Genomic DNA, 25828 nt, shown 5'->3' with positions numbered 1-25828 from the left:
TGAATACCAAGTGAAGCAAAGGAATACAACTGCATATCAAATTGACAACATAACCATATGGAAAATAAATAACTAATTCAAAAACTTTTGAATTCTATATTCTCCCTGTACACCCTTAGTGAGTAATAGTCTAAAGGAAGAAGACCTGTAAAGATAGGTTGAATAGGTCTGTTGGTAATGGTATTAGTATGGTAATTCTAAAACTATTTTGAAATATTATAGGGCTGAGTACATGAAAAGGGTATGCAATCATCATTTGGCAAAGATGAGAAAGAATCTGTTGTGTTGGATTTGAGTTACAAGAATCTGGCTAAACCCAGTTTTGTTCACCGAAAGGGCCTAGAAGCAATAAACTTCAGTAGCAGTTGTTTGCCTGACACCCAGGTCTTAGTCTCTAAACAATATTTCCCACTGAAGAGACCAAGACTCCTTGGAGAAATGATTAATTACAGGTCTGCAGCCTGGAGTACCTTGTACCAGAAAGGAAAGAATAGCTCAAAATTGATGATGATTTGTTAAAAGGAATCATGGGCTGGCTTGAAGGGGTTCCCGCTGGCCAAATTTGAGACAATGTGAACATCAAAAAGAGTAATGATGGTAATCAACTATAACACAATGGAATAAAAGAGTCCAAAGTGATATTAAAATGTTAAAAGTTGTGAAATCCAAGTAACATCCATATCTTAACCACATTGTGCCAATGTCAATTTCCTGATTTTGAAAATATAATATATAAAGTATTGTTGTGAGGGAAGCTAGGTTTGGGGAGCATTGGACCTCTGTAATATTTCTGTGGCTTCTTATGGGTCTATTACTATTTTAATATAAAAATGGAATAAATAATATAACTAGAAAACTTAGCATTTACAACTGCCAATGTAATGATTGATTCAGGCAAAGATCATCAATGGATGATAAACCATTGGAGAAATGCTATTAGAGAATGGGATGTTCATGAGGACTCACTTCATGACCAAAAAGGATAAAGGACACTTCAAAGTGAAGAAATCTGGCCACCATCACTCTAACAACATAACAGAAGAAAATGACTGCTTCTTTAGTTCTGGGTCCATCTATGCCTTGTAGGGCTATTAACAGTGAAAGAAATGGGCTTTTGGATCTTCCGGATAGCCAGGGATGGAAAATATGCAACACAAACTAGGTAGTACTTGTACTATTAATATCTAATCTGAAACCAATAATGAGGAAAGAAACACACAAATTCAGATTACAGGGCACCCTACCAGAAAACTAGCCTGAATTCCAGAAATATTGGCCATTAAAAAAAAAAGTGAGGGCCGGGGATTTAGCTCAGTGGTTTCGCTGCCTGCTGTGCAAGTGCAAGAACCTGAGTTTGATCCCTGGTACCAAAAAAAAGAAAAAAAAGTGCGGGATTTTCCTGGATTAAAAAGGCTAAAGAGAATGACAGTGACATACAATAGATGATTATTGATTGGCTTTTGGCTAGAAATATGTTATAAAGAACATTATTAAGGGCCAGGAATTTAGCTCAGTGGTGTCATGCCTGCCCCCGAAGCTCAAGGTCCTGAGTTTGATACCCGGTACTGGAAAAAGAAAAAAAAAGAGCATTATTAAGACAACTGGGAAAATATTGTGACCAAAATATGAGAGGAAAGAGTGTGTGTTCTCATGCAAATAGAGCAATCAAAAGAAAAGAACGGTATATGAGTTTTCATCATATTGTATTTTTGGCTTTCTGTGCCTTTCAAAATTTTCAAAAGAAAAACTTGGGAAAAGTGACTGGTTCATTCATATTTTCTCTCTTTATCCTGTATCCAACTTGAAATTCTTCCTTTTGCAGCTCAACTCTTTCTCCAAATCTTAGTATAATATACCAAGGGTGTCCTGAAGCTGAGTAGCCCAGTGGGGTCAGGACCTCCAAAGATCTGCAGAGAGGACTTTCCAGCCCTGACACCCCTGGGCTGTACAGCAGCATCAGCAGAGGCCTAGTGACAGCTGCTTAGCTCATCTCTGAGCCTAACAGAGTGTCTGGGGAGCAGCAGGCCTCGGCGGCCCAAGGGTTGCTGAGCCTTCTGCTTAGAGTGTGAATGCTCGAGACTCAAAACTGGGGTAAAATGATAGATTTCTGCCCAAAAGCAGAAACTACTTTGGTACTCTTTACAAAATGGGAGCCTGCAAATGAAGTTGATTGTTTCCAGGAGAAAGATCCACATTAGTCATTTTGGATGGATCCATCATGACTGTGAAATAGTCCAATAATGAGCCATAGCAGTCTAACCAGAAAATAAAGCAAACAATAAATAAATACACCCACTCACTCAACCAATATGTGCTGGTTGCTTGCTTTGTGCCATGGATTGGGGGTGCAAAGATGAAAAGGCCTTGCCCATGCCAGTGAACACTACATTGTACATTTGGGGAATGTAGACTACAGATTATTGCCACACAATGATTGGTAAATGTGTGATAATAATTTCTATACTGTAGCACTGAGGCGTAATGCCTCTAACCTACATTAGGAAAGGGTTATGTGAAAGACAACTTCTTGGAGAGGATAAGCCACTTTTTTTCACATGCAAACAGTTTCTTATGTCCTTAAAGTTGAAAAAAATCAGGAACTAGGGTTCACAATAGGGGAAGGGCCCAGAGTAGAAAGTTTTATTAGGCTATTTCATTTCTCTAATGGAGTAAAGGTGACTATCTTATCCTTGTTTACCTACTACTTTCCTGATTTTAGCCCTGAAAGTCCTGAATCCTGGAAAACCCTTAGTCTTGGGCAAATTGGGACTTTTTCATCATCTGACTGATACCTCAGTAACTTTAGTTATCAGGGATCTTATGTGAAGAGGAAGTCGTGTCATGATAGCTCTGGGAGTTCTAAACTGGACGCAGAGAAAAGAGAAGGAGAAAAAAAAGTCAACCCCAGTTTCTCATTTTTCATGCAGATCAGACCCAGAAAATGTTGCCAGAGGGGCTGTCCTTTCCCACCACCATTCCTTGGTACTATTCCTCTTTCCTTCTGGGGTGTCCTACCCTCTCCATCAGTGTCTTCAAATCCTGGTCACTTTCCAGACCCTGCTGAAATCACACTTTCTCTTTGAAAACCTCCCCCAACTTTTCTAGCTGAAATCATCTTCCTGCAATGAAATGCAATAGTACTCATGGTCTATGTATTCACAGAAAATAAGTACAATTAGAATCATTACAGAATTAGAAAAAGCCTTAAATAATGCAAAGGGAATTTGGAGGTTCTTTCTTTCTTTTTATTTTTTTTTTCTTTGGTCATAGCTAGGTGCAGAGCATGTGCTGGGCACTGGGAAAGCTGGTCTTGTCCTTAAGGAGCCCCTCTTCTGCCAGGTGAGATGGCCAGATACACAAGTAGTATAACTACTGGCAAAATGTGCCATGACAGAGGCTTAGTGCTGTTCAACTGATGTTGTTGGAGCATCTGTAAGAGTAGCAGATACCTTGCTATGTGCTAAAGGGTTACAAAGCCCTTTAAGAAGTTACACTCAGTTTGGGTCAAAAGCAGATCCAGAAACACATGATTTTTATAAGTGCTTTAAAAATGTGAACCTAGTATATGGTGCTTAAGCTTAATTGCCAAGTTAATTTAAACTTAATTGTCAAGTTGATTTATGTGGGAGCCTCCAAGGGTAAAAACACACCTCTGGCTGTGTCTGGGTGGGTCATGGGTACTCTATGTAGTCCCTTGTCCCTTCCTCTCTGGGGCCGTTCCCCTGCTCTGCTTCCCAGCTGTCATGAACTAAATAGCTTTGTTCTGCCATGCCCTTCCACCATGTTGTTTCTGCCTTAGAGCCAGCTGACCATGGACAGAATCCCCTGAATCCATGAGTCAAATTAAACCTCTCCTCCTTTGAGTTGTGGTTGTTGGGTACTGTGACTCAGTGACAAGAAAGTGACTAAGACACAGGATCTCTAAGGTTGCAGATGAGGAAAGTTGAGCAAGGCTGGAGGTTGGGTCAGACCTTGGAGGACATGGTGCCTGGCTGACTATTTGGGATTCTGGGAAAAAGAATGCTAACGAGGAAGACAGGGAAGGATGACACGTTAGACATAAATTCAGCAGAGTAAGTCAGTAGGGATTAGTGATTGATTATAGGTATAGAAATAGTAATTTTATACTTTCTTGTATCTTTTTGGAAGTGTTGTACAGAATACTGCACACAGAATGCATATAACATGTATCAATTGATTGTGGTAGGTGAAACATTAGGCAGGACTTAAAATTTTCTAAATTGATTATCCAAAGGATCTTGTAACCTGGGTTTTCTGAAGTATATTTCTATAACAAGCTCTGAGATAAAAGATTAGATAAACAATGCCTCCCCTAAGAGATGTTACTTAAGTGGTGTGTGTGTGTAAGAAGGGAACAAATTTTAGAAAATAGTGCTGTAGTCCCTCCTGGGGAGGTATTCACTATGTGAGGGAAAGCAGAAGGGTCCAATTGGAGAAAAATTTCTCTTCATATTTTGGCCCTAATATTTTATTATCCATAAGTACCCTCTTCATTCATGTAATAGTGATTAAGAAGTAAAATTGAGTTAAAATGTATGTCCTAACTTCACGTCCCTTCTATCCCAACATGTGTGGATGCACACACATTCACAAACAGATTTATTGTGTATTTGTTTTAGCCTTTGTGTTGGATTCCTCTGCACCCTTGATAGTCAGGTTACAAAGCCTTGTAGCTGGGGGTTGAAAGGATCTTGACACATGGGCTTTAATAAATATGCTTATGTGTTCACCTGTGGGGCCACAGTCTCCATTGCTTGGATATGAGGAGGGGACCTAGGACATTGCTGGATTCAAATGAACAGCTCCAATCTCAAATTCCCTGCCTTTCTCCTTGAATTTCTGCAAGTAGTGAGAAGATGGAGTACACAGAAAAGTTTCCCTTCTGCTTTTGCATCTGTGCCAGAGCCTTCCCAAAGCACTTTCCAATCTGTTCTCTCTGGTGTGTGCCTTCAGCACACCTGCCTGATCGCGCTGCTGCAGCATCAGCACCTCCAGAGGCTGCTCTGCTCAAAATGTCCAGCCACAGAAGCTCTGGGCCCAGCAAGTCCTGAGAGTATCATGGCCAGAGGTAAAGAGTGAAAGGTCAAGGACAGGAGTGGGGACAGAGACTGGCTCTGGATGCCCCAGCAGAGGTTGGGTGCTTGGAGGAAAGAACTGCTTTTGTCTGATCCTCTTGGCTTCTGTTATGAAAAATGCAGAATTCTTAGGTTAAGGCGTTTTTTGTATCAGTGAGATGTTGGGTCACTGATCAGGACTCAAGTATCATCTAAGAAGCCCAATGCTCCCTTGGTTCAGCCGCTGGCTTGGTGAGTGACTGTTTGTTACACCTTTAGTCTTAATGTTACTAGCTACTGAAAGCTTCTGATGTGGAGGCACTGGGCTCTGCATATGTGTCATTGCATTTAATGGCACCAGCACCCCAAAGCAGGCATCCCTACCTTGCTTTACAGCTGAAGAAACCCAAGGTTCCACACCAGTGAGTGGTGGAGCCAGGACTGCACTCCAGGACTGCCTGACTACCCTGTCTCTCACCAGGTGTGAATCCTGCTTCAGCACTGGGCTGTGGAGGGCAGTTCTTTGCATCACAGACCTATCTTCCACACTCCATTAGATCATAAACTGTTTCAAAATAGAGACCATGCCTTACAATTGTTTTATAACTCAGGCTCATTACATGTAAAACAGACCTGACCTTTCCATTTCTTCTCAAATAAGTCAAGTCAAATAATGTCACACGAGCCTTCGGAATTTAGGGGAGGTTGTAGGACCAAGGTTGTAGGTGTGAAGGGGAGCCTAAGTGGTTCCCCTTGTCTTCTGAATGTCCTACTACAGCTCCCTAAACTCTTCTGCAGTTTCCTCCTGGAGTTCAGTGCTGGATAAACAATCTCTCAAATTTCTCACATGCTATGAGGCATTGCAGATGACTCTGTATAATCAAATATGCTATTCCACATCTCATTTGTAATCTCACAATTTAGCTCTCTGCACCATTTAAGTACATATACAGCCTGTAGAGAAATCCTGATTTTTTTCTTGCTAAAGCTTTTATATGTGAGCTTTGTGCTGATTTTGATCTTTGCTGTGTCTAATAAGATTCTTGCAAAATTTTCTCACTACAAAAGTCTTTATAAAATTTATGGAACCATGGAAATAAGCCCTGGCCTATTACAAATAAAGGTAGGGCCAGTAAACATCAAGAAGTATGACTGGATAGGAAGCTAAATGTTCTCCTCTTCTGTCTATCCCTTTTGTGTTTGATGTTTGATGCTTGATGTGCTGGGTCTCTGGAGAATGCTACAGCTCTTCTACAATTAGGCAATGTTTGACAATTTACAGAATACATCCTACATATTATATTCAATCTGAGCTTCACAACTACCCAGTAAGTGAGGCAGGGCAATTATTATTATCCCCATTTTAGAGTTGAGGAAACTCAGGTTCAGAGGGGTTAAGCAGTTTGCCCAATCCAAGAAGGTAGTGACAATTCATTAATTAATTGTAAGAGTAGGACTCCAATACAGATCTTCCTGCTAATTCAGCCTTCCTTTTAGCAGCAGCATTTTGGAGTTGCTGAGCTGATGTCTCTGAGATGATACTGTAGCATGTGGATCTAGGCCACTTAGGTTTTTAGTCTATCTGCCCCTCTCCATTCCCACTGCCGTCCTTCCAGCCTGGCCACAGGACATCTCTCACTTGGATCAGTGCCACTGTCTTGGAAAAACTTGGTGCACAGGAGTCAGTCATCTAAGGTACATCACAGGTACTGAAAGACCAAAGAAAGAGCACAAATCCAAGATTGCACACAGTGTAATTTATTAGGGACCTAGGGACAGAAGCGTGATTCATCTGGCAGCAGGACAGGAGAATCCTTGTGCCCCATAGCAGGCGGAGAGGGTTCATATGCTAAAATGGACAAAGGAGACCCCAAGCCAACCAGAATATACCTGAGCTTCCTTAGAAACAGTGGCCAGGTGGAGCATCAATTAAGAGGTAGTTCTGGTGTCAGGAGCTCGCACTAAATATTCAGGGTCACCTTTATGACTTCTTGATCTTATAGGGTTTCAAATGTCTGTTGGGGTCACTTGGCAGAGCAGATAACAGTTCCAACAGAGATAGCAATCATTACTAAATTATTAAATTATTTCCTTAAATTAAAAATTTTATCACAATGCTCCTGTACATAAAGCACTTTACTTGCTCCCATGATTTTAAAGAAAACATCAAAACTCCCTGGCATGGTCTTCAAAAGTTTGCATGAACTGAAGCTATTTCCCCACACCTACCTCTTTTTTACCCCGTCCTCCAAATCCAGATGCCAGCCCCTTTGCACTGCCAAACTCTCTCATCTTGGAACCTTTTTCCTCTTCTGATGACTCAGTGTCACCTTCCCTCTGCCTCATTTTCTTTTCTGATCATGTTAATAACTTGAGGCAATTGTAACCAGCTCTAAAAAATCCTATTTATAACTTATCCCTATTAGCAGTAGTAGTAACCTTTATTTTGCACCATGACTCAGAGTTTATAAGATGGCGATATTACCTCTGATGATAACACAATAATTGTGAAGAGCAGGGATCAGTTTTATAAATGAACAGATTTATTTACTTTCATATCAGGGGCAAGTAGTAGACCCAGCACTTGGAAATCTCAAATTCTACTGCAAAGAAAATCACACAACATGTCTACATTGTTTTATCAGTTCCCGGTAAGGCATTTTGAAACAGGCAGGATAAAGCCTTATTGAAAACCATATTATTTCATTGACTAGAAAGACTTACATGAGTCTTTTTTAGACAGGAGGAGAGGCAAAACAAAACAAAAAAAACTCGACACACTTCAAAATGTAAATAATTTAAAGAGCAAAATGAAAGGAAGATTGTAGGAAACAAGGAGGTAGATTTTGTGGCGATGGGAGGAGGATCTGGAAAAGGGAGGGAGTTAAAATGATCACAGTGCGATATGTATATGTACCAGTTCCCCAAGATGAATGGAATTATGTATCACAAACATATATTAATAATAAAAAATAACATAAAAAATAAACACATTCAGAGAATGGCCCAAAAGAAAAAAAGGGGGTGGGGAGAAAAACAATGCTGCTGAAATAGCTGGGCACATGGGGCAATTAACTCTTCTAAACAATCTCTCCCCTCTCCTTTCTCCCTGCTGAGCAAAACCAGTCAGAGGGGAATTCACTTGGATCTGCAGGGACCTGAGTTCGGGAGAGACAAAAACACATCAGAGTTAGCTGCTCTGTGCTGAGTCATGGAGGCACTTCTTCCTTCTCGGGATAATTGGGAATCATCTTTTTCCTGGGGAAAATATCAGTGTCCCCAAAGGTGTCACCTAAATGAAGTGAATGCCAAGGGCAATCGAGCTCTGCTTAAAACTCCCAACTTACTAGAAGCCTCTCTTAACTGAATTAATTATTCGCTTTTCTCTTTCGAATGTCACTCAGGGAAAGTACACAAGCTAGGAAAGAAGTGCAGATATCACAGAGTACTCAAAACATTTTACATTCACATTTTACAGTAATTTAGAGTACAGAAGTTATAGGACTTAAAAGTTAATGGAGCTGTAGCATCATGGGAGCCAGAGAAGAGACTGAAACTGTTCCCAGTGGCCTTACTGGAGTAGTTGGGTAGGCAACAGTGTCATTTCAGGAAGCCAGGAGGTTAAAAGGCAAGCTCTTTCCTTCTTTCTTTGTTCTCTTTATTCTTTCAGGTTTGATGATCAGTGCAGTTCAGAACATTTTGGATTTGATGTGTCTGTGGATATTTGAATCTAAAAAACTGAAGACATGGATTTGGGATCTCTCAGCATACAAATGGTCATTGACACTGTGGGGTAGATGAGATCACCTGGAAGAGTCTGGCATGGGAAGACTCTTACCTAAGCTGGCTGAGAATATATTGCTCATTCCAATGTCAGAAATAGACACAGGAGAGACTGAAGTTCCACAGTTGTAATTGGGAAGGCAGTGGAGTGTGTCATATCCAAAGGGGGAAGCAAGGACAAAGCAAATAATGGGGAAAAGTCAAGGAAGGAGAGATTAGTTAAGTGTCTAGGAGAGCAGGAAGATTAGGTGAGAGGCAAAGAACTGTGAGTGTTGAGTGGCTCAGAGTACTGTTCTTGGAGAAGCTCTAGACTTGAGAGGTCCTGTCATGTGATGCCTGGCGTGTGCCTCAAAGTAGTCATGACGCTCCGCAAAGCAGAGCTAGGCTGAGCAGTACTATTCTTAACAGTGTCAGGTTATCCAAGTGACTCTAGGTTAAAAGGAAGAGGCCTCCAGATTTGTGTCTGGTGAGCACCTTGTGTCTTGGTTCAGTTTTTCCAAGATCATCAGTCTTGGGGTGCTATGAGCAAAGTTGTTTGGTGATACCAGAGAGGGATGGAAGCATAAGATTCTTTGGCCTCTTTTCTTTTGAGGTCACTTGCAAGAAGAAGTCTAGACAGGTTTGCCATAGAGTGAAGAGTCACGTGCTCGTAACTGTGCAAAGTCAGAGGTGCATCTTGAGAACGAGTCCATTCTCCTGTCCACAATGATGTTGCATGGCAGTTTGTTTGTCACAGTGCTGTGACTTCAAATATTTCTCTGAGTCTTAGACTCATGACCTTTTGACATTCAAGGAGCAGCAACCCCAAAATCACAGGATTGTATACCCAAGGTCCTGTCCTGCTCAATACTATTGCAACAAACACACTTCTATCTCCCAGTTGCCTCACCCAGTACAAATTTATTTGCCAAGGACACCAAGGCAAAGATATGGTCCATGGGGTAGCAGCATTGATAATTCCTGTAAGCTTGTTAAAATTCAGAATCTCAAGCCTACCCCAGACCCAGTAAATCAAAATCTACACTTTAGCAAGATCCCCTAGTGTTGTATAAGCTCAGTACCATCTGTAACCCCTGGCCTAGATTTCCAAGGTCTCAGTGATGGGTGAGCAAGATGATTCTTGTATCAGAGGGATAGGAGAGAAAGAGACTCAATGAAACAGAGATAGGTGAAAACAGAAAGAGGAAGTCTGGCCTGCTGGGCAATCACTGAATTATGGAAAATTATATAAAGTCCATCCCTAAGATCCTAGCATTCAGGGCTGGGGGCCCAGCCTGTTGGTGCCAGCATAGGCTTATGACCACTGCTCTGTTCAGTCAGACTGTCCTTCTCCTCCCATCCTGGTTACCTGGTGGACAAACACCAGGACAGGCTGATTTCTATTTCTTTCACTCACCTCTTTGCTGACACTGCCTGGGCAGGTCAGTGAGAAGAAGAGGGACTAATTCACCATAGCAGGTCCTATTATCAAATGGGAAAATTCAGCACAGTGAGTTTTTTCCCATATGGCACCCAAAAGAGCTAACATTAAGGGGGTCATTACTGGTGCTTTATTATTCTCATTTTGGTAAAGCTATTTTGTTCACCCCGACACCTATGCTCAAGGTTAATTCTGGGTTATTTTCTCCCCACAGGCCTGTACAGAGTGCCACAGGGAAGAGCATTTAGCAGCACCAAGCAGGAGAGGCAGAGAGCCTGGTGTTAACTCCACATGGAAATTGGCTTAGTCTGATGGTAGGGGAACATGTGTTTTTATGGTGTGAAATTTTATTATGTGAAAGAGTGACAAGCAGCTCAGGAGCCAATGCAGCTCCTTCTCAGGAGCCCTGGAACTCGGAAACTACCACAGGGTGGCTCCTGGCAGTTTCCCCACGGTGAGGGTGTGCTAGAAGGAACACTCAGGGACAGGGAAGATGCCTCGCCTTACTGGCATGGTGGCTCTTGGGAAAAGAGCAAATATGTGCAGGGCCGGGCTGAGGGGAAGGGAATAAGTGGGAAGCATTGTCTTACAGGCAACCAAGAAAGGCAGGCTGGGTTGGCAGGTGCTCAGTCCTCCAGCTCCTCCTCCCTAGGCAGGCGCCGTTAGACCCTTGCCTTTGCCCCACAGGACACTGCAGCTAGAAATACGGCCCACACATAAAGGAGAGCAGGCAATTAAATGACCAGTCTAGGCAGAATCTTCTCAGTCACAGCCACTCTTTTCTCCCTTCTTTTAAGTCATACTCTCCCACTCAATATCCAATTTTCCTTCTTCTTTATTAAGAGAACCCTGATTTAATCCTGGGTGGCAAGATGCCAAGCCAAAGATGCAGCTTTTCATTCTCCTTTTCAAGTGAACACAGCCCATGAGACATTAACAGAAGTCATGAGGTGGGGCCGGTAAACAAGCTCTTCCACCAGGCTCACTCAGCTGGATGCCACTTCCTCTTGGCTCTTCCATATTTCTGCCTGATCTGTGGACTTCTGTCTGTGTCTTGAGGCCAGTTCTGTGGCAGAATTACACACTAGAGAGATACCAAAGCACTTGATTAGGAGACACTATACCAGATGACTACTCTATCTGCTTGCTTTGGAACCACTGCCTAAAAAGCTGCTTTTCTGAATTTCCTGTGCATGCACGGAGCTCAAGATTAAGTGATGCAGGCATTTGTTTGGGCAAGAAAGTTTATCAGCTACAACAAACCCACTTTTAAATATCAGCAGTTTAATCTAATAGAAGTGTGTCATTCACACCAAACCCAATGCAGGCTGAAACCTTCCTAGAACCCAGGGGCCTATTTTCCTTCTGTTTTGTGTCTGCATCAAGCTATATGCCCACTACAACCTCTTTCTGTAGTCACTAGATAGAAAAACCCCTGAATCATTTTTTGTGGGCCAGGACAAGGTTGCATTGGTCAGAATTCAGTCACAAAGGAAGCTGAGAAATGAACTCTTGTTCTGGCTTGGGGGAAAAGAACAAGCTTTGGTAAATATGTCATAGTTTGTCAAATACAAAGGAAAAAAAGGAAAGGGAGAAAAGGAAAGAAAGAAGAGAAAGAAGGAAAGAAAGAAGAAAAGGGAAGAGAAAAAGAAAAGGAAAGAAAAAAGGGAAAGACCAGCCATTGTTGAATTGTTCTCTAAAGGTAATGAAAGTATGTTTTCTGAGATACAAACTATGCCAACAACCACTGAACCACTGCCATGTGATTCCAGAGTGGATTAACATGCTACACAGCCTTTTCTGCTTTCAGCAAGGCTTCCCTGAGCACCTGCAGAATTCGGAGCACGGTGGCTGCCCTTCATGGGAGGACACCTCTATGCAGAGTGTGAGTCACAGACCCATGCAGGCTGGACCAGAGGAGCCTGCTCTGCTCAGTGAGGTCACTAGCTGAGTAATCAGGTAGATTACACTTGAGCCTCGGTCTTTTGTTTCAACCATCCCTGTGGCCTACTGTGGGCAAACAACCTTGCTTTTCTGACCTTTGGTTTCCCTGTTTCCTGATCTATAAAATTTATGTCATAATTCCTGCCTCCCTATTAGAAATGATGCAAGGCACATGGAGTAGAGTAGAAGCTAAGTAGCCAGTGGCTGTTATTTTCCTCTGCTTCAGTCTTCTCTTCAATTGGCTCTCTGGAGTCTATGAAGGGAAACTTCTTAGTTGGGGGCACAAAACCACATCTGCAGTCTCATCTTCCACTTCTGCTCCCATTTATTGTCTATTTCTGCCTTACCCCCCAAATTATTTTCTTCAAGCCTATCAGACCCTTGTATAACTTTATGTCATGTACCCACTGTTCCTTTCACTTCTAATGTGGAGTCTCAATCTTGGCACTCCTGACATTTTGGGCCAGGTAACTTTTTGGTTGGGGTACTGTTTTGTGCAGTGTAGGATGTTGAGCACTACCCTTGAACTCTACCACTAGAGGCCAGTTGCACTTTCTGCCTCCAGTCATGACAACCAAAGATGTCCCAGGGCATTGCCAAAGATCCCCAGTGGCCAAAGTTTCTCCCAGATAAGAACCACTCTTCTGGTATCTTGCTCTCTTCTCTCTCTGGTAAGCGCCTACACATCCTTCAATACTACCTACAATGCCAGTCCCCACTGTGAAGTCTTCCCTCTCTTCTCTGGAATGAATCAAGCATTGTTTTGTTTTCTGTGCTCTCGTGACTCTCCATTTGTGGTTTTCTGTTAACGTTTACTTCTCCTATTATTATTTATCTGTCCACTGGACTTTCTGCTGCCTTGCTCATCTTTTTATCTCCAGCATGCACAACAGTGTCCGGAATCTAGGAGATTAAAATTTTGTATAGTTAAGTAAATAAAGGAATGACTACTGAGTGAACAAATACCTTCTCAAAAGACAGATTACTGTTTAAAATTAATTGGAATGGTGGAATCATTGTCTGATTCAAATTAAAGCTAACAAGAACAGCTGAGGTGTTGGGGGGGGGCTCACAGAAGCATGCCACGCTTGGGCAGAGGTTCACCTGGAACGTTTGGCTTCCAGGAAGCAACAGGAAGAAGCTGGGCCATTAGGAAGGAAAGATGAGTGGATTGGAAGTCTATGGGGCTAGAGAAAGATACAGAGATCTGGGAGGAAACCCGGGTGATGCCTGGGTAATGACAAGTGTGTGAAATGGAGAAGCTACAAAACAAGTACCAGACAAGGTCTCAATGAGCCACTTAAGGCCAGACCATTACAGGTGTTCAGCAAAGGGGTTCTGGCCAGGCTGGGCCAGCTGGAGAATGGGCTTCTGATGAGAGTCCTTGATGCTTCTCTGACTGCACACATTGCCATGATCACACATACTGCATGGGCTCTGGTCCATGCAAGGTGCATCTTCACTGCTTCTCAATACCCTCTGTGCTTCCACCCCAGGGCCTTTGTACATGCTGTTCCTCCTTCTTTCATATTATTCCCATGATTCCTTAGGAACTTCCTCATTTCATTTAGATTTCTGCTGGATCAATAATCAAATTCTTCTGTTACTCTCTATGCCTTAAACAGCTTTATTTTTATTTATAACATTAAATAGTTAATGCTTCTTAAATAAATATGTGCTCCATGAGCACAGGAATTTTTTCTGTTTTATTTGGCTGTATCTTGGTGTCTAGAGGAGTGTCTGGTACATTATCTATGCTTAACCCACGTTTTTAGAATGAATAAGTGGATGGGTAAAAGGATGGACTTTGCCTTGAACTAGCGTCGAATGTGGGCAGAAGCATGGAGGAAGAGGCAGGTGTGAAGCCAGCAAAGGGGTGTAAATGGGAGAAGAGCAGATGTGGCAACCTTTAGGGTGGTAGGCTGTATTTATTACATTTCTACTGTGGGACACAGTACCTGACATCTACAGTTTAATGGAGTTTATTTTGGTTCATGGTTTTGGAGGTTTCAGACTGTGATCAGCTGGTTCCAAGGCAGAAACACCTGGTGGAGGACAATGGTGGGACAAAGACGTTGCCTTCATGGCAGCCAGGAACCAGACAGAGCAGGAAGAGAGCCGGACAGGAAGGGCCAGGGCCCAGACAGTCTCCAAGGCACACCCAGCTATGACCTGGAGACCTGAGCTAATTGTCACACAGGCCCTACTAATCCTCTCCCAAGAGCCAGGACTCCTTCCTCAAAATCTGGCAGGAATAAGGGAGGGCAGACAGATTTACATTTGGCCTGCTACTTCTGCTAAGGCAGACATGTTAGAAAAGATAATTGTAAAATATCAAGTGCCATGGAAACACTTATTAATACCAGGGGCTGGTGCTCTGATGGAGCCGGAGGCTTGCTTGGGCTCTGAGTAACAGCCAGCAGTTCTGAAGCTCATCCAAGGCACTCATTTTCTTGGACCCAAAATCATAATATTCAGTACACAATGATTTAGTGCCTTCTGTCAGAGCATCTCAAAGCCTGCCACCAGTGCCACCCTGCCCACGTCCTCAGGAGGAGGTGGTACTGAGTGGCAGGGGCTCAGTCCGGTTTGTTTTTGACTAATGTGTTTTTGGAAGCGTGTGCACCTTTCCGCTCTCCAGTTTTCCTGCAGTCCATTGGCTTTGGCCTGCCTCTGGGTTCCCCATGTGCTCTTCACAGCCAAGAATAATAGCTTCTCCCCATCCCCCGATATCAAAACCTGCCCCCCAGCCATTCTAGAGACTCTCGAGCTCTGATAGGATTAGGAAGGAGGGACCAGGTGCAGTCAGGTGTGAACTAGGCCCTGTGCTGCTGAGAGCAGCAGCCAGAGGAGCAGCAGCAGAAGACACAGGTGAGGGGAAAAGGAAGAGGAAGAGGACAGAGAGACCCAAGAGGAGGGGCAGGAGAGCTGGTAGGTGGAGACAGAGAGAGTGTACAATGCCAATGGGATGCCAAGAAGAGTTGTTGCTCAGGACAGAGGTAACTCATACGGGCTTCTCACATTTTCCTCTAAGGGAGGAAGAAAGACAAATTCACACAGGCTCCATACTCAGAAAGCATGCATCTCCAAATATCTTAGCCATGCCCTGTGCATGTCGGTTTCCCATAAGGGAAATCTTGTGTTCTCTTGTTATAATGATTCAAGAGCCAACAAATCTGTTGCCTTTCATCAACATGTTGTAGAGTCCCAGAATGGGAGTCTTAGTCTGTTTTCTGTTGCTATAGCAAAATACTGGAGGCTAAGTACTTTATAATAAAAGAGGTTTACTTAGTGCACAGTTCTAGAGATTCAAAAGGATGGTGCTGGCATTGGGTTCTCTCTGATGAGGGACTTCTGGCTACATTACAGTGTGGCTGATACCAGGATACGGGAGAGAGTGCAAGGTGGAGAGGCCACTGGTGAATCAGGAAGTTGGGAGGATTTGAGGCCCAGGTTTGCTCTCTTTGCAACTGGCTTTCACAGAACTAGACAGGGTCCCATGAAAACTCCACTGATCCCTTCTGAAGGCAATGCCTCCAGTGATCTATTATCTTGCATTATGTCCTGTCTCTTCAGGGTCTCCTCATCTCTCACGTTGGCACCAGCACATGAACCTGCAGAGGACACACTCAAACCATTCCTTCTTCCACCTTCGTGCCTAAGCACATGTAGACCATTTCTCCAGATCTTATGGGCCTAGGCAGCTGTGTGGCTGAAGGGGTCTGCAGAGGGCTCCAAAGGACTTCTTGGTGTGTTTTGGCCCCAACCTAGGTTGCATCACCTGCAGGGGCATTAGCTGTTGCCCCTGCTCATGTCAGGTGGGTACTAGGGCCTGATAGGAGACTTGGGAGTGGAGAAGCAAGATCCCCTCCTGCCCAGGGCCAGGCTGAGGAAGGTGGGCAACTGCTTTGTCCAGGGGCCACTGGGCATGCTTGCCCTGGACAGTGCTGACTGGGAGGTGGGCACTCTTATAATTCCTGTGGTCATTTGATTCAAACTTTAGGGGCCACAGGAGAGTGGCAGAAGGTGAGACTGAGGACAGCAAGAGCGTGCTGAAAGGCTGTGGGAGGTGCCCAGGCAGGTGGGTTATCCAGCTTGCCCAGCACCTCCCCATTTTGTGCCTGCCCCATCTCCTTTATGCCCAGCCAGCTCCTTTCAGTCTGAATACAATCAGGCTGGCTGCCCTGCCTTGCTCACCCCTTCTACCTGCTCCCAAACCCATCTCCTCCTATGCCTTTTGATGACTTCCCCTTAGTTGCCACGAAGAAGTGCTCATATCAGCAAACAGATGGTGGCTGAGGCATGCAGCATAACACATATTTATCAAGGCAAACAGCTGTAGCCCATTTCATTCTGCAGATTTCTATTAAAAGTTCTTCAGAGCTCCTAGGCGGCAACCTGAATGCAGCCCCTCCTCCCCCCATCCTTTCTTCCAGGGACCAAAGAGAAAGCGGCCAGTCTCCCTTATTCTTCTTCTTTGCTGGCTTCAATTAAAAAGGCACAATCGCATTGGCAGCCAAGCCTCTCCTGGCTTACTGGGGAGGAGGGGGCCTTGCCCTGTGCTCCTACTTTCCAGCTGCTGGGATAAACAATGGTGTCCAGTAGCTGTGCCCTTGTGCCTACTGGGATCTGTTCAGGCTGAGCCAAGCTCTCTGGGGTCTGAGCAGAGGGAAACTCCAGTTCAGGGAGGTATGAAAAACCCTCTGTCTGCCTCCAGCTCTCCCCCACTCTTTTTCCTGCTTCTTGTTTTGTTTTTTTTTTTCATTTTTTTTATTAGTACCTGTTTGCAGTGCATTATGATTACACTTATCGTGAGGAGTTGGCATACGAACATAACACTTCTTAATGCTTTTTTGTCTCCTATCCCTCCCATACCTACTTGCTTCCTCCAACTCTTGGTTCCCTTCTCATTTGCAAAAGCTTTATTTCCATTTATTCCTTCAATTCTTTCTTTCCCATCCCCATTCTCTTCCCTCCCTCTCTCTTCCCTGCATCTCTTGTTATCCTTCCCATTTGAAAAAGATCTCTCTACTTTGTGTTGTCTTTAATTTATTTTGCTCTTTATTTAAATTTTGGGTTTCTTGTATAAGTGAAACCATGCAATATTTAAGCTTGTATGTCTGATTATTTCATTTAACACTATGGTCATAGCATACATCCATTTATGGATGACTTAAATTTATCTTTCTTTATGGCACAGTAGTACTCCATTATATGTAAATACTGCATTTTCTTATCCATTCATCGGTTGATGGACATATAGACCATTTTCAAGATTTAGCTATTATAAATTGTGTTGCTATAAACATGAGAAGGCTGTATCACTGTAATATGATGTCTTTAACTCTAGAAGGGGATAGCTGGATCAGATGGAATTTTTAGTTTGAGTTTTTTGAGGAATCTCCACACTGATTCTACAGTGCTTGTATTAGTCTACATTCTCACCAACAACATTATTTTTTGTTTGCTTGTTTTTGTTTTTTTGATAGTCAGGACACTGCTATGGTGCTCTCTCACCACCGTGCCACTGTGGCTTTGAACAACTCGGAGCTCAAAGTTGAGACAGACTTTGACATTCATTTGGTTTGAACTTGGGCAAATTCATTTCACTGATTTAGGCTCTTTACTTCCTCTTGGGGTTGGATTAAAGAAGCAAATTCAAGTGCTTTTCGGGCTGTGCAGGTACTACACTTATCCCAGCATTCTTACTATGTCTTGAAGCAGCTCTGGAAGTCTCCTTTCATGAGTGTCATTAGTTGTGCTTTCATAGCTACCTTGGTGCCTTGAATTGATTCAAAACATTTATCTTTCATGGTCATTTTGATTTTGGGGAAGAGCAAGAAGTCACACAGTGCCATATCCAGGGAATAAGATGGACCAGGACAAGTAGTGCCTTCCTAACTTTACAAAGGCAGAAGTAAAGGTTTAGGGAGGTTGTATAATTTGTTCAGAGTCACCCATCTGGCAAGCGTTCAATTCAAGATCTGAGTCTAAGATATCTAATTCCCTTGACAGTGGTCTTTCTACCTTATGGAGCTACTTTTCTACCTATTAAGTAGTTGCTTACGAGTATGGTTGATTTTCATGCTCCAGCCAGCGCAGCTCTGTTGAGTTTTCTAAACTTAACCCAAGTATCAGTTCCAGAGCTTGTTTAGAACCCAGGCCTCCTGATTCAGGAGCAACCTGGTATCTGTATATTTGCTGAGGACCCCAGATGATTCTCATGATCAGGAACACTTGGGAAATACTGGGCTAGAAAATGCGGCCCAAAAAACCCACCTACCAGCTTTACACTCAGTCAGATATTAGAAGGGCTGTATTAGAAACATCTGACAAGGTTATAAGGAGTGGGCACAGAGTGTGGCTAGCTTCAGGGACTGAAAGAACAAAGTCCATGGCTTATTTCTTCAATTTGCCAAGTAGATACTGAGTTCTTACTTATGAGAAAGGTGCCTTGTTAGGTTTTGGATTGTGGGTCAAGAATGTCATCCAAGGAAACAAAAGGCAGGCAGCTATCAGGGCTGCAGAGCGTTCAGTGGTTTCAAAAACTTATGCCCTGCTTTCCTGCTCTGCTTCAGAGGAAAGACACTGAGACCAGGTTAGGATGTTATCTCTCAGTGTCTGTCAGATTGTGTTTAGTCCAATTTTGCAATTAGCTTAAAGTTAATTTTGGCCAATGAGCTTTTGGAAACATCCAAAGAATATAGGGCAATGTGCCCAGAGCTCGGGGTACAGAGTAGAGGCTATGTCCAGACTCAAGGAGCCTTCAGTTCAATAGGTGAGACAATAGTTGGAATATGTCATTGCAAGATGTCATTCAAGACAATTATAATCTTATAATTATAGCACGACAGGCAATAGTTAGCTCCCTTTTCACTTAATGGCTTATTGACACTTGGCAGGAGAGGCACAAAGATCCCCTGTGGGTCTCCATATCCACCCTCACCCACCACTAGCACTTCTAGTTCCTGCCCTGTTGCTCATGGTGTGTTTAGTTGGCAAGCTAAACACATTCTGTGCCTCCACTCATGAAAATTCTACCAATGTTTCAAGCCCAAATTAAATCCCACCATAACAAAATGATTCCTATCCCTTTCAATAAAACATGACTGGCTGATCCTCGGAAACATCTTGTGGCTCCTCGCTACATTCTGCCCCGCTGCTTGAATTCTATCTTCCTTCCCTGTCACTTTCCCAGGCTCTAAATCTCTGGATGTATGGAGTTGGTTTTACTGGGTTTCACTAGTAGCACAGAATCCTACCTTCCTAGCAGGTGTTAGACAACCTTAATAGTTTGAGTAGCTTCTTTAGAGAGGACACAGGTATGATAGGTTCAAGGCTCTGATCCTTAAGGTGATCTTTGTTAGCTAGAAATTCTAGTTTGTGCCCAGTGAAAACCTGGTTTACATGATTTTAAGTAATACAGAGGATTTCATAGCTCAGATAACTGCAAGGTCAGTGGAGGAAGTTTTACTAGTTTGGGGTATAGGTAAATCAAAATTTATAAATTTCCAGCATTTTTCAGATTTCCTGGGCTTATGGTCTACCTGCTCAGTCATCTCAGAGGAAAGAGAGAGCTTGACAGAAGTCCCAGGCCTGCCCTTTGCTGTGAATCTGATTGGCTACTCTGAAATCCAAAGGTCAGAAGCCCTCCCTTGAACCACGAGGATGAAGGGGTGAAGGATGAAGGCTGAGGGGAGGTGTACACTCTCCATAGGGAAGAAGGGAAAAGATTACTGAGCAGTCAAAATCCATAGACACCCAGTCCAGGGTTAACTTTCTGCAGTAAAATACTCATTTGCCAAATTTTGTTAACACCAATTTCATTTCTGATGCTAAACAGGCATTGTAAAAAAATACATGTCTCAATCACAAGATGAACCATTCTAAAAGCTTGTACAAAGCTCAGGGCAACTTGTCTTTGCTATGGAATATACACCTCAAATCCAACCCATGCAGATTTATCCTCAAGGAGTAATCTGAGGTGCAGGCAAGGAGTCAGGCTGTTAATTGCAGTGATATGTACAGAGTGATAGCAACAAAATTGGAAATAGCATACATATCCAAAATGGGGAAATGGTTCAATACCTTACAGCACAGCCATTAAAGTGATGTTCCTGAAATGTACTTGATATAGAAAAATGTTCAGGGAATCATGATAACAATGCTCAACAAAATGCTAAGATGTAAAAGTATTTATATGTTATAATCCCAAATTTGTGTGACTAGACACAGTTATAGTAAATACTGGAAGGAAATACTCTGAGATGTTGAGTTCTCTGAATGGTAAATTACCAAGGCTTTTTTCTTCCTGTATACCTTACCATTTCCCAAATTTTTGCCCAAGAACAGTATTGTTTTGTGACTGAAAAAAAACATGCTTTACATTTTAAATGCATAGTTCAGCGTCAGTGCAAATGAAAACATAGCCCATTGAATTTGTGGTTATCATAAAGGGGGAGGATCCATTCTCTCTGGGACAAAGCCCAGAATACACATGAAAAAAATTTGGCTTGCCCTGGGCCAGGCTGGGCAAGAGGTACCACAGCTTTCCATTTCTCATGGATCGGGGTCCCTGTTATTTCCATATGGGGCACTATGCTGTTTCTCCTCACTCTCTCACTCTGCCTTCAGGAGAAAGATCCACCCCTGTTCCTATTTATTAAGGTAGGTAGGGAGAGAGAGAGAGAGAGAGAGAGAGAGGAGAGAGAGAGAGATCTTCCCCCCGTAGGACTGCAATAAAGGAGCATATGCATCATCTAAAAAAATTCCTTGGCAACAAAAGCTTTTTAATTGAACACAGTCTCTTCAGCCAACTTATGTAAATTCTATCCCAATTTTGGGCATCTATTTTGAGCACAGAGAGAAGCAGTATGAATCTTGCCCTAAAATTGTGCTCAACAGAAGGGGTGACGCCATATGGATGCCATGTTATGGGAGCCTGTCACCTGCTAACCGAGATGAGAAATTGCAGGTTCTCACGGCCTTCCTGCTGTTTGGGGAGCTCAGGTGGGTGGGGACATGTTGGGCATCAAGTTCTGGTGTGACAGCCTAGCACTTGCCTAGGGCCTTGGAGCCACAGGTGTGAGGGAGTCACAGGGGGAAGGATAAGGGAAGGCTGCAGGCTCTGGATGGGGGAAGTGCTTGTTTCTATCCCAGTGGAGCTGGGTTTTCTTTCCAGTTTACTGAGAATCTGGCTCATGCTTTTAAACTGTTAACAGCTGAAAGCCAGTGCAGGACCCTTTGGTGAACACAGTGACTCCAAAGATGTCTCAGGGAGGTTGCAAACTGGAGAGCGATATAGCTATCCGCAGAGAAGACAGATCCAGAGAGGACTGTGAGCCTCCTCTCTGGGGACTTCTGAGCATGAGCCAGCCTCCCTGTGGGTGCCGGAGGGATGAGTTTTGTCACATGGCCACCACCATTTGCCGTGGGCCCCGCACAGACTGGCTGCAAGGTAGATAACAAATTACGGGTAGGGGACAGCAGGTTGCCTGCTTTGGGTTATAGGTATCTTATAATAAACCAAGAGGGTTTTTTTTCCTTGGAAGGCGTTATCATAGATAGAATGAAGTCTAAATATGATTCAGGAAAAATAATGTGGACCATTTTCACATTTATTTTCTAGGCATAGCCCCCACTTCCAACCCAAGTCACTTCAATCCTTAGGCTACAGTCATGGGGCAGTTCATTGTCCAGTGTCTATTCTCTCTCCTTCCTCCTTAAGCAGTCTTCAGAGCTGCTTTGTCTCCCAACTCATGAATGTTCAAACCGCTGACTGCTGATGCTGGATGACTCAAGGTGCAGAACACGTGAAGATGGTGGTGTGACGGACTCTGCTACAAATACACGCTCTTTGAGGAGGGCTCCGTATCTCCAGGGCTGGCTACAGTGCCTGGCATAGAATCAGCAAAAAAAAAAGTTATTAAATAAATAGTTACACAATTTCCTGGTCCTGTCTGCTTTGCTTAGAGAAGCAGAGGACACAAGGGACATGGGGACTGTCATTGGACAGTGCCGGGTCTAAGTGGTGCAGCAGGCTAGAAAGAGAAGAGTTCTTTGTCTAAAGTCAATGAAGAGTGGGGGCATGATGGTGCACACCTGTAATCCCAGCACTGGGGAGGCTGAGGCCAGAGGATTACTGTGAGTTTGAGGACAGCCTGGCCTACATAGTGAATTCAAGGCCAGCCTGAGCTACAAAGCGAGACCTTGTCTCAAAAAAAATTAATAAAGTCAATGGAGAACATGAAGATATTTGCTTCCCCAATATTCCTTAGTTTTCTGTCTGTAAGATAAGAATGTTTGACACTCAGCAAGTGATTGATTAACTCCATAATTCTAAAGATTCAACTAGATTCATTGAGCTTGTTTTTCCTTTGCTTGGCTGAAGAGCATATGAGCATATAAAGAATAGTGCTTTCTACCTAAATAACCCTTCTGGTTCACGGTAGACATTGCCCTCCCTCCTCCCTCCTCCCTCCCCCCTTCACTCCCTTCCTTCCTCCCTCCCTCCCAGCTTTCTTTCCTTTCACTTTCTTCCTCTCCTCCCCTCCCCTTTCCTTCATCTCTCCCTCTTTCCCTCCCTTCCTTCCACTATACACATTCAATAAACACTTACTGCTTTCAAGGTATCACCATAGTTATTTGGAGTGAAAAAAATGGGTGAAACACAGCTGACTTCAAGGAATTTACAGTCTTAAGAAGGAAAAAAACAAATCAATAGTTTTTTATACTAGATTGATAGGTACTTATGCGGATATATGCAGAGTGCTGTGGGAATACAGAAATGAGATATCTAAGTCAGATTATCAACTCCTAAGAATAGTAATAGAGGCTCCATGATGGTTTATAAAATTGTGTGTGTGTGTGTGTGTGTAACAGATACAGCAATACACACAGAGAGACAGAAATAGAGACAAAGACATAAAGAGGGAAACACACACAGAGAGTTGGAGAAAAACAACAATTGATACGATACATTTTGGTGGAAAGTATCATTTACTAAAGAAGCCATCTTTGACACTTCCTGCATTCCACATTGTTTCAGCAGAACTTTGGGCAAATGTATGTGAAGTACATATCCTAATGTGTGGCTTATAAAATTCTTAAAAATAGTAGTTATTGATGGTGGTCATTGTAATATTGCTGTTGTTATACATAGTTTAGTTCAATGAACATTTAAGAAAATCTCATATTGTTTAGACACTGTATTGTTGAGCCCTACAGTAATAAATGGTCCAGTAAAAGATATATATTTACACAAGTAATTCATTACCCTGTAGAACAACATGTGTAAACATAGAAATATGAAAAATTAGAGAAATAATGTAGAAAAGAGAATACTTAGGGTGGTTGAGATAGTGTGCAAAGGGTTTTAAAGGATGAATAGGAGTTTCCATCATGGACAAGGAGTGGGAAGGAAGAGCATGGCAGGTGGAGAAATTAATCAATATGGTATGCCCAGGGAATTGGCAGAGAATAGATGACAAGAGGGGAGTAGCAGTTGTTGAGGATGAAAAGCCTGTCAGCAATGGAATAACATTTTAAACAAATCACCTTGCATCAGGGAGCCACTGGGTGCATATTTCTATTATCAAACTCATCCAACTGTATTGCAAGCCATCTACATTTGTCTTCCCTGCAGGATTGCCAGCTCCTTCAATGATGAAGAGATGTTTCTTATTATTTTCTTCACCCCCAGTGCCTAGCAAACTCTACGTACTCAATGCCTATTGAATGAAGAATCAATGAAAATCAGTTCCCAGGAGGAATCCTGGGTTCTTGGGGCCACATGTGGCCCTACATGGGCATTTCAGTGTTGGATACCCACGTGTCCTGGGGTCATTTCCTGGGGGGTGTTGGGTGGCTGTTCTCTGTGTCCCATGAAGAGGTGACCAGAGATGGTTTAACTCTGGAGGAAGACCAGCCCTTGGGGGAACAGGACTGGGGTGGTGGGGATGACCACCAGATCATTTTCTCTAAAATGTTATTACAGAAGACAATTTTACTGAAAGGGCTGGTTTGGGATATCATTCTAACCAGAACGACTCTTCCAGGAAATTGAATCTGGAATCCCTGACCAGAAAAAGATAGCTTTTCAGTAGATAAATATAGGTTGAAACAAAGTGGGACAGACTTTTAGTCTAAGAAAGAAGCTTTTACATCTGGTACCTAGGAGGCCCCACAGGGAGGTGTGGAGGGAGGTACCTGTCCCGCCCTGTTGGGCAGTAGGATAGTTCAAACTGGCTTTCCTGCCTACCAGCTTGGAAAATAGAGATTTGAGGGACGTCCCTTCCCACTTATGCTTTGGGAAAGGTCCCCAAGAATGACCATGGATTGCTCCCAGAGAATCCAAGCTCTTTGAGGGGCTGGAGGAAGCAGGCCTTCGCCTCCACTTTCAGATGTTCAGCACCTGCTGCAGTTCCTGGCAGTTGGTAGGAACATGGTCACTGGGTTGAATAAAAGAAATTAACAATATTTATAAGCAGCTTGCTATGTGACAGATGCTATTTTAGGGGTTTGCCGGTATTTATTCATTTAATCTCCACTGCAAACCTATGAGGTGTCACTGTGGATAAAAGTCAGCGAGATGATGGTCGATGCAACATCTCCCGGGCCAGCTGTAGTGATGTGGCTGCACTGGGGCTTTCTGTAGGGTAAATAAAGGGCCATCTGTGGTAGAGATGACATCTTTATGGTTGCTTCCTGACTCTAACCATGACATGAGTAGGAGAGATTACCTAGTGGCTCACAGTGATCTGCTCCAGTCAGAGAACAGTTTATGACAGCCATTTAAAGTCGCTACGAAACCAGGCAAGTCTCAGTCTCCCTGTTGCGTGATCACATTGATGGTAAACACAGTTCCTTTCCTTGAAAGCAAAGCTTTCTCTGGGCCAAACTGTGGGGCTGAGCATGTGCAGAAGTGTCTGGGGAGGGCAGGTCAACCTAGACAATTAATGCAAGCACAGCCGCTATCCCCAGTGGAGACTGGTCTCTTAGTAGCAGTTGCTGGGTTGGCAGCTCAACCCATCTCTTGCAGTGCACTTGAAGGGAGTATCAGTTCTTTCCTGTGCCTTCCCCTCCTGGACCTGGGGGCAGAGTGGGGTGGCCTCTGACCTGGGTGCAGGCAGAAGTGCAGGCTTGCACCTGCTTCTCTGTCCCCAGGAGAGGAGTGGAGCTTGGGGAGGCTTGAACCATCTGTGTTTGGCACGAATGATTTCTCCCTGTGGCTGACCTCACCACCATGACCTCACCTGGGTGGTCAGCAGCAATGGACTCAGCTTTCGATTATCCACATCCACAGAGGGAATCAGGGCTGTGTGTTCTCTAGAACAGGGGGAAATTCAGGACCGAATTTGCCTTTGGGATGCCTCTGCTGTTCTATTTCACTTACGTAACATAGATGTTGAGAGGTGAACGGGACCACAGAGATAATGTACTCCAAAATCCTTGTTTTACAATGGAGAAAAGGGAGAGATCGAAAGGGACCAGCTGGACGATGCCATTTCATGGGGTAATAGCTGACTCCCAGGCTATTACATATTCCACTACATTATTTTGCTTCCCAAAGACAAAATGCCTCTAGCAACTAACAAGCTTCTTTTGG

This window comes from Heterocephalus glaber, unplaced genomic scaffold (assembly GCF_053883595.1).
Source record: "Heterocephalus glaber isolate CG9 unplaced genomic scaffold, H.glaber_assembly_v1.0 deba00001446, whole genome shotgun sequence".
Classification (NCBI taxonomy): Eukaryota; Metazoa; Chordata; class Mammalia; order Rodentia; family Bathyergidae; genus Heterocephalus; species Heterocephalus glaber.
The sequence above is the reverse complement of the archived record's forward strand: the minus strand, read 5'-3'. Positions refer to the sequence as shown.